The sequence below is a fragment of the Clavelina lepadiformis genome, chromosome 3, assembly GCF_947623445.1.
Source record: "Clavelina lepadiformis chromosome 3, kaClaLepa1.1, whole genome shotgun sequence".
NCBI lineage: Eukaryota > Metazoa > Chordata > Ascidiacea > Aplousobranchia > Clavelinidae > Clavelina > Clavelina lepadiformis.
Window position 1 is genome coordinate 1286345 of NC_135242.1, and position 16249 is coordinate 1302593.

The 16249-nt window shown below is 37.0% G+C and overlaps 1 long non-coding RNA gene across 1 annotated transcript; it reads left to right on the top strand.

Moving 5' to 3' along the window:
- The first annotated feature begins 6951 nt into the window (after nt 1-6951).
- LOC143450010 (uncharacterized) lies at nt 6952-10850 on the top strand. The gene is made up of 3 exons (XR_013114630.1): nt 6952-7548; nt 10450-10538; nt 10646-10850. It is a non-coding gene; the product is annotated as an uncharacterized LOC143450010 (long non-coding RNA).
- Nucleotides 10851-16249: the final 5399 nt, after the last annotated feature.

The window sequence follows — 16249 nt, forward strand, 5'->3', positions numbered from 1 at the left end:
TCATGTCAAGTTAAATGCCGTGAAGAGAATCTTACACGTGTAGTTGTTCAAAAGCACAGATCAATATTTCATGTATAAAAACATTTTGGTTACATTGACCTTTCCATGGAAAGACATTTTCGCATTTTTAATGGTTTTCAAAAGCTTTAATCGTTGGTACCGTATGAGGTATAAGATTGTTTCAAAAAGCATAAAACAGCTTGCTAACTATCACTACACACTTTTTCGTGTTTCTCCTTAAATATATTTTTCGGAGAGATGCAAGTTTGACAGCTTTTGTTAAAGTTTGCTTTGCCAATACAACAAGATTCCTTCCACTCATAATCAACTTAACCGCATCTCTGCTTGGCACACCAGGTATCCAATGGGTTTCCAGTCGAAAGTTCAATGATGCAATTTTTGAGCAGATATGTTCGTCTGCCTCACAAACCTAAAATTTATGCATTCGTTGTCCGCAAACTTTACCGAATGTTTTTAGCGTCATAATTGTCAAAATGAAACGAATTTTTGTCGACAAAAACACTTTAAGTGTCCCATCGTTAGCGATGAGCCATGGGTAGTAAAACTCTCATTTAAAAACATTGCAATCCTCAATGAAAAGCTGTTATCAAAAGAGAGCTCGTTACACAGATAGTGTTTTGCGATATTTCATGTCTTTTGTATTGCAAATAAGCTAATTTATATGTACTAAAAGGAATTCTTATTCAACAGTAAAATGTTTGTTTTTCCTCAGGAATGCCTGAAAGACAAACTGCCATATCCATTCCTGTAGAATTGGACGAGATAGAGCAGTTTCGTGTTATCAAGAAAAAAATCCAGGAAGCTTCCATCTCCATTATTGCAGCTCCCACAAGTGACCAGTTAAACGATCAAGAAGAATTTGAAATTTAGCTTTGATACGTTTAAAAACCGTAACTTGTTTTTTCTGCTTTGGTAGTAAACTGAGAATTAATCAAACCAAATTTGTTGTTCTTGCAATGTTATTCATCAATGTTTCCTTACTGCTATATATGCTGAAGCAAATTGTTGCTAATACCTATAATTGCAGAATATGATATGTTCATAGCGTACTGAAAACTCGACGTGATACGTACAGTAACTCTAATCGTAGTAAGTTATATGGCTGCTGTGTTTGTTTGGTATAATGCTGTTGTTTTTTTGCGAATGCTGCCCGCGGTATACTGCTTGTGGTTACATATAAATGTTTATTTGATTAACTAAACTCCAAAGTTCATATGAGTTTGTAATGAGTTAAAGTTGTGTTTATGTGAGTTAAGTATGACCATAATTGCTATTTGTATGATTAAAAACTATCCGTACTTTCATTCGTGTTCAGTTATTTAAATAAACTTCCTGGTTACAAATTTTGGTTTATCAACTGCTTCAAACAAGCATGCAGAAGTTCAAATGGTTTCAAATAATGTCCAACTCTAACGAGAGCATCAAAAGCATCCCAGAGCACTTTGTATACGCCCTAGCAATATGCTCCTCTTGAAAAGCTTGCAATCGTGCCATTTGTTTATAGAACTGGTTGTTTAACTTGAGAAAAACTGTAGTTGTTGTATATCTTAGAAACAGTTGTTTTCGTTCAATATTTTCTAAACTTCTGTTGGGTTGATGTCTTTTAAACTACAAAAAGCTTTATAACAGTACAGTAAAATGTAGGTAAACAGTAAACAGTAAGATATATAATTTCTTTGGTTAGGAGACCACCCTGTTGGTTTTTCACAGACTTTACTGCAGTTGATCTTTTGCCTTGCAATCTGCTGATGGTTTGCTAGAATACTTTATTAGCCGTTCCTTACAACCTTCCATGACACAAACGTTTTTCTAAATTCCTTCCAGGTCTGCTCTCTGGGCTGTTTTCACTGCCTGTGCTGCAGCTTTTACCGCCTCAGTGTATCGAGCTCGTAAAGCAGATGAAGACCTGTCATGGAACCAGGATTTGTAGGCCGCCTTCTTTGCTCGAATATCTTCTTTAACTCCTTGGTTCCATCATGGGGATTGTTTCTAAGTATTTCTCGCCACACCAAGTCGTTCTCGCCACTGGTAGCAGATGTTAAAGCTGCGGACTTAAACAGCGTCTATTCCACCTTAAAGATCTCCCTGCACTCTAACAGTTTTTTGAACTTAGTTGACAAGTTGTCAGCAAAACATTTTTGTACATCCTTGTCTGCTAAAGCTTTCCGCTTGATGTTAAAAAGTCAGTAAGATTTATAAGATCTTGCTGGTGCCAGAGGTTTCAAGAGATGCAGGTTGCAGACAACCAGGTGGTGGTCGGTAGAAGGATCAGCTCAATCTATCCATCATGGCCATCAGTTCCAACGTGTGCGTTGAAGTCTTTCAATAAAAGTGTGGACCCTCTGCAGGGTAGCATTCACTTCACCAAAATACTCGGAATACTGCGGTGTCGCATTCATTCGTGGAATACACCTGATTCAAACTAGGCTTTGCTGCTCTTACTTTAACTTCAATGTGCACACTTGACCTTCGAACGGAATCCATTCATCTACACAATCTGCCAGCCGTGGACTTGTGAATATTCCATTCCCGCCTGGACAGAGATTTTTGGATGGACGCGGAGTAAAAGACACCTATCAACCAGCTGAACAGTTCCGGAGCCACGCCATTCTGTTGAAGAAATACTGTTCGCTTCTTCAACAAACTTTCTAGCTCCTTTCCTGTCGGAGAAAGAGCATTCCAACTATTCTCAACTATTGCCTTTAGCAGATTTGTGAGCGAATATGTGTAGGATCTCCAAAAGTACCCTGCGCTTTCCCCAGTCGCCGCTCCAACACGTAGCGAATGCATTGGATGTCGCTTTCTTACGAATGAGCCACTCTGCCTAAAAATCGAACGCGCTCCTTTTTTACCTGTGCGATGAATGATGAGACATGATTTGGATTATTTTGCATATTTACAATATAAGTTTCTCTATGAGGATAAGGTTGTAACCAAAATCAGTATTGATGATATGAACTAAACTTGCGTAGTTGCACATTAAATAGAAAAAATATGATACACAAAGTTACATGAACCGAATATATTATATATTATATCTGGATATGAAATTATCTTCTGGAAATATTCGTTTTATGCAATTTTCTGCATCTAACAGTCCCCTACCAAATGTTTAAAAATATAAACCGGCCGTAATTACTAGAGCGTGACGACATGCACACACAGTTGTGCTGTAAACTTATACTGTAAACTAAACGCATGCAAAAAAGGCAAGCACGAAATTTTATAGCACAAGTTATAACGGGAAGTTATCATGACGCAGTGTTACGATTGGCTGATGCGATACTTGAAGACGAGATTTCCAAATCTTATTTAACCCGTATATTACATTAATTATAAATAAATTATAATGTAATGAAATGGTTGTTTATCATACCTTTATGACATTTAATAATTCGCTTGTGTACTACTCGTGTGAGGTATTACACAAGGAACATATCTGTCATAAAGTCCGCATATGCTGGCGGTAATTGTTGATATATGAGCGAGGACGATTGATCGTTGGTGACTTGTTTTGCTTCTGCTTCGATTGATGAGTTCTCATTTCTCAAATTTGCGTGACTATGCTGTTAGTTGCTTGATCCTGTCTATACAAATTACTAACTTATAAAGTTCCCATTTTATTTATTATAACACAAAGGTTTTCACCTTCGGGCAAATCTTGCTGAATGTTACATCGCGCTCAGTAACACGTGAGACGGTAAAAGGGAAAGGGAAGATCGTAAACATTACAACAGTATATATCTGTGGCAAGCTAGTTCAAGCGAGGAAATTATCTGACGTCATTAAGGAGAACGCAAGTCTGATAAACAACTGAATTATAGGATTCTAAACTAAATTCCAAATAGCTCGAAAACAACTCGTGATTCGTGACGTAATCGTCACACCTTAACCTGTAAGGTTGATCAATTCACTACAATGTTTGTTAATAGAATTGTTTATTGCGCTCGATGTTATGAGTCTCAGAGGTCGTTGTCTGCTTTCATCTATCTTAGAATTAATTGTTCACCTTGTGTCTATCTTAACAGTGAACTTTGATAAACTTCAGCAATGGTTTCAAAAGAATGACAACTGCATATTCTGATTATATTGAAGCTTCTTTGAACGAATAAATTTAGATAAAACACTGGCACAGCAACAGCATAAAGCTGTCACTGCTGGAACTATGTTATCATCCTCATCCTATGCCACCCTCTTAGCACACAAAAGAAGGACTGAATGAATAACTCACGTCACGATTTAAAACGATACACAGGAAACAGTTAAACACACGATGCATAGGCGACACGTAACGCAACGCTTCGCAAAGTAGATTTACCAAAGCAGGAAGTATATATTATAATCCATCTGTGTGGTATAATATGCGTCATACATCACAATAATGTCATCACAACCCCATCGCAATGTTGAAACATTTGATGATAAATAGCGACGTAAATTTCGCAAATTTCTCTCCATAATGTTTCACCATTTTTTAAGGTGATTGTCATGCTTGTAGATCTACTGATTCATTTCATGTTGTCTATTACCGCATAAACTGAGCTGCCGTAGCCTAAAATTACACCCTAGTTTGCTTGAATTTTCTTTCTACAGTTGGCCTTGGCCGTTATAACTACGTTGAAAACTATGGTCATATTAAGTTTGGATGTAAACGTGCATAACAGAGCATAGCAAATTTTATTATTCAGAAAGACACAAACAGTTGCATCAAACGCCTTCGCTTCTTCGAGAAATAGCGGAACTTCTTTCCAAGAGCGCAAGCGTCCGATTCTTAGCAACAGAAGCAAGTGAATTTTGTCACGCATCGGTAGTTCTAATCGATGTTTTTAAATATATGGTAGGGGAATTACAAAACTTAAATAAACAGAAAATAACATTAATACAAGGCGCGATAAAACTTACATGCAAATATATTTTACCATAATCTGGTTCATACAACCTCATACATTAATTTACTAAACATACCTGTTTTGCAATTAATTCCTAGCCCTAGCTAACCATCCCAGTCAACCTCGGTATCGGTTGTTACTCAAGGAATGTTCACAAAATAGTGTAATACTTCTAGACAAAAATTTTATTTTTTTAATAAACAATAATGATCGTTGATTCAATAAGTGTGTGTAAAAAACATTACAAGGCTACTACGGTAATAACTGATCATCAGTCCTCTAAACAAATGAATGTACGGTAGCCTACCTCATGTATGTTCACGTTGCCACATAAAGCAAGCAAGCAATCAGACATTTTATGGTAACAAACAAGTTGGAACTTGCTCATTAGTTATAAATCTAGATTGCAGACATAAAAGCGTCACTTAGTTCAAACTCATAACTTTTATTTCTAGTTAGGCTAAATGTCATTAAAATTTTTACTGCCTTGAAACAGTAAACTCACTAGAAGTAAAGTCACTTGAAGTTTTCAGAAAATATGAGCTATAGCCAGGGTTGCCATCAGTCTCAACTCAAAAATAAGGACGACTGGAAAACGAACGAGGAATACCAGCTTAAACAGTGTACAACAAGAGAAAGCAACCAATGTTCCTAAAAAAAAAAAGCAAGACACTATCAGCATGTTCATAATTTTGGTACAAAATGGTATCGTAAGGTGACAAAATGCCCAAAATAAGGACAAAAGTGCCCACCTCCGCCCTAAAAATAAGGACGAAAGTGAAAATAAGGACATTTCTTAGAAATAAGGACAAACATATTTTCTAAGACACGGACCTTTAAAATAAGGACAAATCTTATAAATAAGGACGGTATGGCAACCCTGGCTATAGCCAACAAATCGATTGTATTTCTGTGCCTCCATTCTGTTGCATAGGATGATATTTTAACTAAACGCAGTAGCCAGATATGGAAACTCTATGGTGATACTGTAATATCATTAATATTTTCAATACTGGAAAAAATTATTAGCATTCGTTTTTTAAACTCGTATCATTATTTCAATAAATATTTTAGGAAAGTATTTTCTATCCTACTTATAGTCTACGTAGTTATTTTTGGCCTACTGAAGAGTGGTATACTTTTTCTGAGGAAGAATGGTATTTTGTGCACACAGCAAATACCGAAATGTGAGAAACATCAGGAAAAGTAAAAAAGAGTGATTCGACTAAATACCGAAACTCGCCAAACTTAGTAACTTATCTCTCGAGCTAAAGAAACTTTTCAAAGCGTACCATTTCCTATTATCTTACAATGGAAGTAAATAATGTTATAGGCATTTCAACATTTTCATTGTTGTGAACAGATGCTTCTTAGAAATCATCGTCTGCTATAACTTCAGGTCAGGCAAAAGTAATTTATAAATACAAGTCGAAGCATGTAGCTACAAGTCAAGTCTTAAATAGAAAATAATCATCGAACTTAGGCAACGACACACCGAAGTATTTGAACAGCTGTTTGCATACATTTACTGAATTAGTTACGCACATGTTTGTACACAAATAACAAGCTTACCGCAAAGTGTATCCTAATAATGAAAGTAATATGCTTTGGTTAGCTTATGGCAACGGGTTTAGGTTTGAGTTGTTAAAAATAAAATTAATAAAGAAGCAGTTGTAAATATAGGTCGTACTGAAAGTGTGATAGTACGTTTTTCTTGTAAGCATGAAATTTTGAGAGTTTTTGAAATTTTGAAAGTGAAAGGGCAAAAAACCAAAAACGTAAAGTTTTGGTTTTTAATTTTAATAATTTATTAATACTATAAAAAGTTATCTTATATAGGTAAAGCTGTCGCAACTGTGAAATGACATGGATCGAAATAAAACTTTTTATCTTAACCTGGAAGAATCTAGATTTACAGTAAATTTACTTAGTCACAAGAGAACATGTTTCCAGTTTTCGGAAATTAATCAGGCCGTACGATGTCGTAAAAGAAGCAAATGACCTTCTTAGTCAATCACTTTACGCTTGAGTTGCATAAACTTTGTAACAAACTGAGGCAAGACACCAGAAGAGCACAAACAAAGGGCTGTCACATAGCAGTGATCGGGAAGATGCTAGAACTCATTGTTGATCTTCTGTTGTTATAATAAACATTAGTTAAGATCCTAAACAAAAGCCTCGTGTAAAAGAACAATTACTGACAAAACGGTAAAGACCAATAAAAGAATTTCGGTTCGTTGGGTAAATGGTTATATTGGAGCTATAAATCCATTGTAGGAGCTGGTTTAGTCCACAGCCTCTGTTACGCTGCATATTTGCTTTGATTTTAAAAGGAAGTAAAACTTGTTGCCAGGTTATACGTTGATCAGTAGCAGTTTTGTAGCAAAATGTTTTAAGGAACAACATTTACAAATAATTTCAAAAACGCAAATATAAGCGTTGTAAGTTAACTAATAAACTATGCAGAAAGTAGCAACACTACACTGTAAAATGACAAAGTGAGATTTCTCTGGCTTTTCTAATAAGCTGTTTCTGTTTCACTTGTAATTAACAGTAGATTTGCATAAGTTATTTGGCGTAAAAAGTTGTGCAGTGGCTATAAAACTGATAATGACAAGCATGTTAGCTAAAACTACAGGTAAGTCAGAAGCCATAAATATATTTTTTTAAATAATACTTTGATGTCGATGTATAATATCTCAAGTATAACCTGTGTCACAGCGTGACAGCATGTTCGTAGTGGCAAAGGTTTGCCGGTTGTATGGTATCTATTCCAGTTAATCTATTCCCATTTAAGCATGACTGTGTGCCAATTAAGTGTTTTAATGGCGTCCTCGATGTTCTTGGAATGTGTTCAATTTGGAATTGACGTGTCAGAGGTAACCATTAGATATTCAAGAAAAACCTGATGTACTACAGTTTCGGATACCACATTAAAATGATGCGCTGCCTTGTCGGATGCATCTCTGTGCAATCTAGCTGCAGTGGAACATTGTTTTGTTATTTTTATGCGTATATCTCTGTTGAAGTTAATGCAAATAACGTGTCATACGTTTTACAAAGTAATTGATTTTGATGCCATTCTTCTGCTGATAATATTTTCGTTTATAGTAAGAACTTCAGTTTTATTTGATTGTGTTATTTACTGTATAGGAGGTAAGAGAAAGCGTTTTTGTGTTGACAAAAAATAAATTACAAAATAACTATTATTATAGCTATTCTTGTATTCTATTCTTGAAAAATAGCTATTCTTGTTATGATACAAATGTTACTTGATATGCGTGCAATAGTGTACATGTTTAACTTGTCTGGAGGTTTTGTGTACTATTAATAGTTATGTTGACTTCAAGCAACTGGTAGTTCTACTTTTTAGTTCTAGCTCTAGTTCTAGTTCTAGTTCTAGTCAATTGGTTTTTGGTTTGTGCAAATATGTTGTTTGATTGGTCTTTGGGTTGTAAAAAAAAGGTTCTAAACATCTTTAAGTACATAGCCTTAACAAATTATATTCTATGTTGTTTGGTCGGTTTGTGGCAAGATGATTATTATTTTTAAACGTTCCATTGCATTTGGTAAAACTAAAAAGATCGTTCATTTATTTGCAATGCTTTCTCCGGTTTCTTTCTCTTCATTTCTTTCTTCTTCTTCTTCTTCTTCTTCTTCTTCTTCTTCTTCTTCTTCTTCTTCTTCCTTAAGGGACACCTAGTAGTGACCAGGCCAGTGAAGTAATTGTCCCACCCGGTCCTTGGTCGACCCGTTGGTCATCTATCTGGTGTGGTAACCATGACTTGGTTTGCAATTTCTCCTAAGGCATTATTGTGACATGACCAAACCATCTCCCAGTCTGGAGACTTATAGGATCACAACATTTAGAAATTTACAGATTTAAGTCCAATGCATTTGATCTAGTAACGTTACACGATGAACATTTCTTTGAAATATTATTTCTAAAACTCTGGCTGTACTCTTTCGGTCATTATCCAAGATTTATGATTTATAGGTGAAACACGGAAGGAAAACTGACAAAACTATCGACACAAACTCGAGAATTGCACTCCCAGATACTTGAAAGTTTATATCTGCTCGAGTCGTTCTCAGTACACTTGCTGCGGGTACAGTGGTTTCTTGAGGGGCGGATTATCGCAGTTTTCTATGAACTGATTTTTATCCAAGAGTCATTGCGAACAGTTGCAGAACCATTGTGTGCAGGTTGAAGGTGTGGTTTTGAAAAGACCAAAAGAACCAGGTCGTCTGCAAAAAACAAATGACTAATCCTACTTTTTTCAACTATGACATACTACACTACACAACTATCGTTTGTGTGTCAGTTGATATTTCTGGGACAGGACTTAATAGATCTTTAAAGTATTCTTTCCATCTGCGAAGGAGACCACCTGTTGATCTTCCACAGACTTTGTGCCAGATGATCTTTTTCCTTGCTGTTTGGGGATGGTTTGTTAAAATAAAGTATTAACCGTTGTGGAGTCGGACAACAACTTTTGCCCAAATTCTCTCCAAGTCTGCACTTTAAACTGTTTCAATGTCTATGCTGCTGGTAATCAGATCACCTCCTGCCATGGAGCAGAACTTTGCCTTGCAGAGGTAGCAGGGCCTAGCAGGGTAGGTAGCAGGGCTCTGTCATTTTTGCTCGGATAGCTTTAATAGCTCTTTGGTTTTACCATAGGAAGTATTCTCGGTATTCCTCCACACACCGAGCTGATTCTGCCCGCACGCCCTAGAGGTAGTGGCTGGATTTGTGACGTTAAACAGTGTCCATTTTATCTTGGAGTGTTTCGTGCACTCTGAAAATTTGTTGACTTGGTTTATCTGTTGCTCACAAAGGTTTACCTTACATCCTTGCTCCTAAGGCTTCCGATTTGAGTCTATAAAGCCAGTTGTTTTTATGAGATGTTGGGGTTGTCAGAAGTTTTAAAAGATGTAGGTTGCAGACGACCAGGTAGTGATCGGTAGATAGCACAGTTCCCCTTTTAACTCAAACCCCCATCAAAGAAAGAAAGGTTGGCTGAAACCAAAATCTCTTAGCAACCCCTGCTGTGCAATACCAGTGTAACATGTGTAGCTTGTGCACAGCTCTGTGTTGGAAAACGGTGTTCATAATGCTAAAACCATCGGTGTCACATAACTGTAAAAGTCGTTAAAGTCTGCATCACCATGCTTTCTAATCGCACCCTTTCATGTCATCACTTATCAGCAGCACCATGTGCATTGAACTTCCAATAAGAGTTTGAATTTATTGGGCACGTTCCTTCTGTTTCTTGCTCATCTCATCTTTTGTATGTTCTCAGCGGATTTGGTGGATTTTGCAATTTTTTTTATTTACTGGTGTAAGTAAAACGAGTAATGCTTGCATTATCTTAACAAGCATAGCGGCTCTCAATGTGTTTGCGTGGTATAAAAAGTTGACATGGCACTTTTTCCAAAGTAAAGCAAACGACCTTTATTTCCCTGCTTAGCAACAGGTCATATGTAGAATGACGTAATGCTGGATCCTAAACATTAAAATTTCTCTTTTCTATTTTAGTTTTTAGCTTCTGTGTTGATGGAACATTGCCTGGCGGAGTTTGACGAAGGAGCTGAATTCCCATTGCTTTGCGTTCTTCCACCAGATGTGTGAGTAACTCTGCTTCTGTTGGCTGTATTCTTTAATAAGAACAAGTTTTATAAACTAAACTTACTTATTTTTACCACCCTGATTATATAACTTTACCTTTTTTTAGGATCGAATATGCACATCAGCAAGTGGGCGCTGGTAAGTAATGCAAAGCCTTTCATACCAAGTTAAATGCCGTGAAGTGAATCTAACACGTGTAGTTGTTCAAAAGTATAGATCAATATTTCATGTATAAAAACATTTTGGTTACATTGATGTTTCCATGGAACGACATTTTAGCATTTTCAATCGTTTTCGAAAGTTATAACCATTGATCATTATTAGTTATAACCATTAGTTATAACCATTGGTACCGTTTGGGGTATAAAATCGTTTCAAAAAGCAATAAACAGCCCGCCAACTATCACTACACTTTTCTTGTTACTCGTTACTTATATTTTTCGGAGATATGCAAGTTTGACAGCTTTTCTTAAAGTTTGCTTTGCAGTGTTGTCAATGCAACAAGGTTCATTTCACTCATAATCAACTTAACTGCATCTTTGCTTGGCACACCAGGTACCCAATAGGTCGCCGGCATTAAGCGCAATGATGCAGGTTTTGAGCAGATGTCGTGTCTGTCTGTCTGTCTGTCTGTCTGTCTGTCTGTCTGTCTGTCTGTCTGTCTGTCTGTCAGATGTTCGTCTGCGTCCCAAACCCATTGTCCGCAAACTTCACTGAATGTTTGTAGCTTCATAATTGACAAAATAAAACGAACTTTTGTAGACAAAAACACTTTAGGTGTCTCGTCGTTAGCGATGAGTCATGGGTAGTAAAACTTTCATTTAAAATCATTGCAAACCTCAATAAAAAGCTGTTACCAAAAGCGCAGAACTCGTTACACCGATAGTGTTTTGTGATTTTTCATGTCCTTTGTATTGTAGATAAGCTAATTCATATGTACGAAAAGGTGTTCTCTTTCAACAGTAAAATGTTTTTTTTCCTCAGGAAAGCCTGAAAGACAAACTGCCATATTCATTCTTGTAGAATTGGATGAGATGGAGCAGTTTCGTGTTATCAAGAAAAAAATCCAGGAAGCTTCCATCTCCGTTATTACAGCTCCCACAAGTGACCAGTTAAACGATCAAGAAGAATTTGAAATTTAGCTTTGATGCGTTTAAAAACTGGAACTTGTTTTTTTCTGCTTTGGTAGTAAACTGAGAATTAATCAAACCAAATTTGTTGCTATTCCAATGTTACTCATCAATGTTTCCTTACTGCTATATCTGCTGGAAAAAAATGTTGCTAATAACTACAATTGTAGAATATGATAAGTTCAAAGCGTACTGAATTTGATATGTTTATAGCGTACTGAAAACTCGACGTGATACGTACAATAACTCCAATCGGAGTAATTTAAATTGATGCTGTGTTTGTTTGGTATAATGCTGTTGTTTTTTTTGCGAATGCTGCCTATGGTTTACTGCTTGTTGTTACATATAAATGCTAAGTTAATTAACTTAACTCCAAGTAATTGTTCAAAAATATTGATCAATTTGTCGACAGAGTTCATATGAGTTTGTAATGAGTTAAGTATGACCATAATTGTTATTTGTATGATTAAAAAACTATCCGTACTTTCATTCGTGTTCAGTTATTTGAATAAACTTTCTGGTTACAAAATTTGGTTTATCACGTGCTTTAAATAAGCATGAAGAAGTTCAAGTAGTTACAAATAATGTCCAACTCTAAAGAGAGCATCAAAAGCATCACAGGGTACTTTGTATACGCTCTAGCAATATGCTCCTCTTGAAAAGCTTGCAATCGTGTCATTTCTTTATAGAATCTGTTATTTAACTTGGGAAAAGCTGTTGTTGTTGTATATCTTAGAAACAGTTGTTTTCGTTTTTCATTTTCCAAACTGCTGTTTGATGCTTTTTAAACTACCAAACGCTTTATCACAATACAGTAAAATGTAGGTAAACAGTAAACAGTAAGATATATAATTTCTTTGGTTAGGAGACCACCCTGTTGGTTTTTAACAGACTTTGCTGCAGATGATCTTTTGCCGCGCAGTCTGCTGATGGTTTGCCAGAATACTTTATTAACCGTTTCAAAGTTTGATTCCAACTATTGTCCGAATTCCTTCCAAGTCTACTCTCTAGTCCGCTTCACTGTCTGTGCTGCAGCATATCGGACCTCATACCGAACTCGCAAAACAGACGAAGACCTGTCATGGAGCCAGGATTTGTAAGCCGCCTTCTTTGCTCGAACATCTTCTTTAACTCCTTGGTTCCACCATGGGGATTTTTTCACAGAATTTGTCGCCACACCGAGTCGTTTTCGCCACTGGTAGCAGATATTAGTGCTGCTGCAGACTCAAACAGCATCCATTTCACCTTGAAGATCTCGCTGCACTCCAAAGAACATTCCAACTTTTACTGTTTGCTTTTGGCCGACTTGTGAGAGAATACGTGTAGGATCTCTATAAGTACCCTGCGCTGTCCCCGTTCGCCGCTCCAACACGTAGCGAAAGCATTGGATGTCGCTTTCTTACGAACGAGCCACTCTGCCTAAAACTCGAACGCATTCCTTGTTGACCTGCGCGATGAACGATGAGGCATGGTTGGGATTCTTGTGCATATTTATAAGTTTCTCTATGAGCTTAAGGTTGTAAAAAAACTCAGTATTTTAAGCGAAAACCAAAACCGATATTTGTTAGATTGATGATATGAACTAAACTTGCGTAGTTGTACTTTAGATAGAAAAAATATGATACACAAAGTTACATGAACCGAAAATATTATATATTCGGTTCATGTATTATATCTGGATATAAAATTATCTTCTGGAAATATTCGTTTTATGCAATTTTCTCCATCTAACAGTCCCCTACGGCCTACGAAACGTTTAAAAATATAAACCGGCCGTAATTACTAGAGCGTGACGACATGCGCCCACAGTTGTTATTGGTAATAGTACACGCGGTTGCGCAGATGCGACGAAGCTAAGACAAAATGTATAATTCTCAAGCGCCAATAGCCTTTGAAATCATACAACATTGACCAACATGCAGGGATGGATTAAGACTGGACGGAGCTTAAATTGTACCCAGTCTGCCACTGCCTACATGGCACGTGCCGCTACTTTACTGTGTCGATCGTGTAAGGAAAAATGCTCAAGTACTGTACGGTGAGTAACTAATCCGGTGTTAAAAGTTATTGGTTAATACGTTGAAATTTACAAATGTTTGCAATTACCGTGAAATACGTTCTAATATCTCGTTCGCGCCCCACTAAAGGCCATACTCAGAAGCAATGTTCCCTCTAATTTTTCACGAGTCTGAGCAAACACACTAACTCCCTGAGCGGTCCCTTGGACCACCGTGAGCAACATCAGACGTTCCACGTGCGCACTGTGGCCATTATTATGCGTTTATTTTAATTTCAATTCAGGTTGGATTTTTTTCTTGTGCGCAGCACAGATTTTCTGTGCGCGGAGACCGTGTCAGCAGTGCGCATTTGCGCACGCGCGCAGCTTAGAGGGAACATTGCTCAGAAGCCACTTGCATATACCTTATATTTGTGCGCCACGTTCACGCCCCAGTCCTGCAATGAGTGGCGTTTAAAACCAACCACATTACTGATATTAGCAATACTGTACAATGTACGTCATTGACAAGGAACAAATGAAATAATACTTCACGTATGCAAGTGTACAGAATATGGTTATATTACATATATTCGTTGTGAGAAATAGGCATAACATAACGAAAACATAACGTGAAAACTGAAAACATAACTGAAAACAGGGTGTTTTGTAAAAATTAAAAAATAAAGGCATAACATAACTGAAAACATAACGCGTTAGCACTGGCTTGACCCCACACCCTGTACATGACACAGTGTCCAGCATGAATGTGTTGCGCTTGCTCATGAATGTGTTGCGCTTGCTCATGATTGCTGTTGATGCTTCCTTTCTTAAATGGGGAAGTTTGTTCGAAATTTATAGTTGGTTTGATGCGTTTTGTTAATGAACTTTGTCACTTATTTCGAATGAAAACTATAACTTTTTTATTCTTGACCGCGGTCTGTTAATCAGCGGGGGAAACCCCGATAGGAAGCCGGATGAGCAGGTGCAAAGGGAAGTTCTAACGCCTGATATTGTCTGTAAGATGCCAAATGAGACGGCACCGTGCCGCGCATACTTTCCACGCTGGTAAGTCCTGTCAAGGCTTCTTTTCTAAAGAATGCGACCATCTTGAATTTGTCTTTGTTGCCTTGAATTGTTTCATAAATGTTTCATGGATTGTTAAGTTTCACCAACTCCAAGGCTTTCGAAACTTAGAAAGCTATTAATCTGTTAATTAAGCTATTAAGCTTTTTTATGTGCGTTGTCTGAAGATATTTAAGGGAATGGGGTAAATTTGAGTGTTTTTGTTAGTTAATCGTACTGTTTAGAGTACGGACAAATTTTGACACCTTTCAAGATATTGTTTGAACAATTTAAAGTCGAATATGTTTTATTAATAATTACTGCATTAATGAAACTTTCAATCACATATCAATCATATCATATAATATCATATCTGTCAATCTCATATCATATCAACAGGTATTTTAAGATTAATTTACGATGAATTTTTAACCAGGTATCACGACCCGGAGAAGCAGGATTGCCGCCTTTTCATCTACGGTGGTTGCCTCCCGAACGGGAACAACTTTGAAAAGAAAAAAAGTTGCCGCGATTATTGTGGGGTGGAATACGATACGAGACCTATCGACATATTTGGAAATATCATCGAGGAAATTGGAGCCAGAGTTCTAGGCCCGCCCACTACCACTCTCTTCACGTTCGTCGTACCAACCAAACCGGGACAGACAACGGACGATGCCACAAATCCGCCGGAAGAAGAAGCAGAAAATCCGGCCGATGATAACATCACTCCCGCGATGCCTTCAAACGAAGACAGTGGGATGAACGCTAACTCTACAATGCCAGCAAAACCAGCATGAGAATGTTTTGTGCGATTTTTATTCGATTTCCGAGTTCCTTTAACACGTGTAGCATTCACTTTATTTTGAACATATTTTACAAATCAACTATGTACATTGAAACTCAGTGGGAATTATATTTTTATTTCAAAACGTACTGCTGATATTTCTCCATTTATTTGTATTTAGTTTTTACGACATTACTCTCCGCATTAGAAGAAGTAAACCAGCTCAATAGCGACAACTAGCGACAAATAGAACTGCCTTGTCATTAAGTTATTTCCTTTTTTGGTGCCTAGTATGTGAAATAAAGATGACCGAAAGATAATTTCAAGTCAAACATTCTTGAGCTCTGCAAGTTTGCGACGAAACGCTTTAAGTTAACTGAAGGAAACTAAATAAAATCCAGGAACCACAAACGAGCATAATGAACAAGCCAGCCGTGAAAATCCACAAATATTTTCCTCACCACAGGTTTTGCGTTATTCGCAATTTTGAACCCGTTTGACCCATTTTATATTTTAAAACAACATCACCCTATTTTTCCTGGAGTGTTTTCATTGTGATGGACAATCTTTCAAAAGCAGCCTGAAATTTGCTCTCATAGCAAAGCAAGTTATTTCAGTGTCGGCCTCGTTTGACACTTGGCCTCAGTCACGCTACGCTTCTACCCCTCGTGAACAAAACAAAACAAAGTACTTAGTACAGATATAGCGGAAGATTCTGAATCCCTTTATACC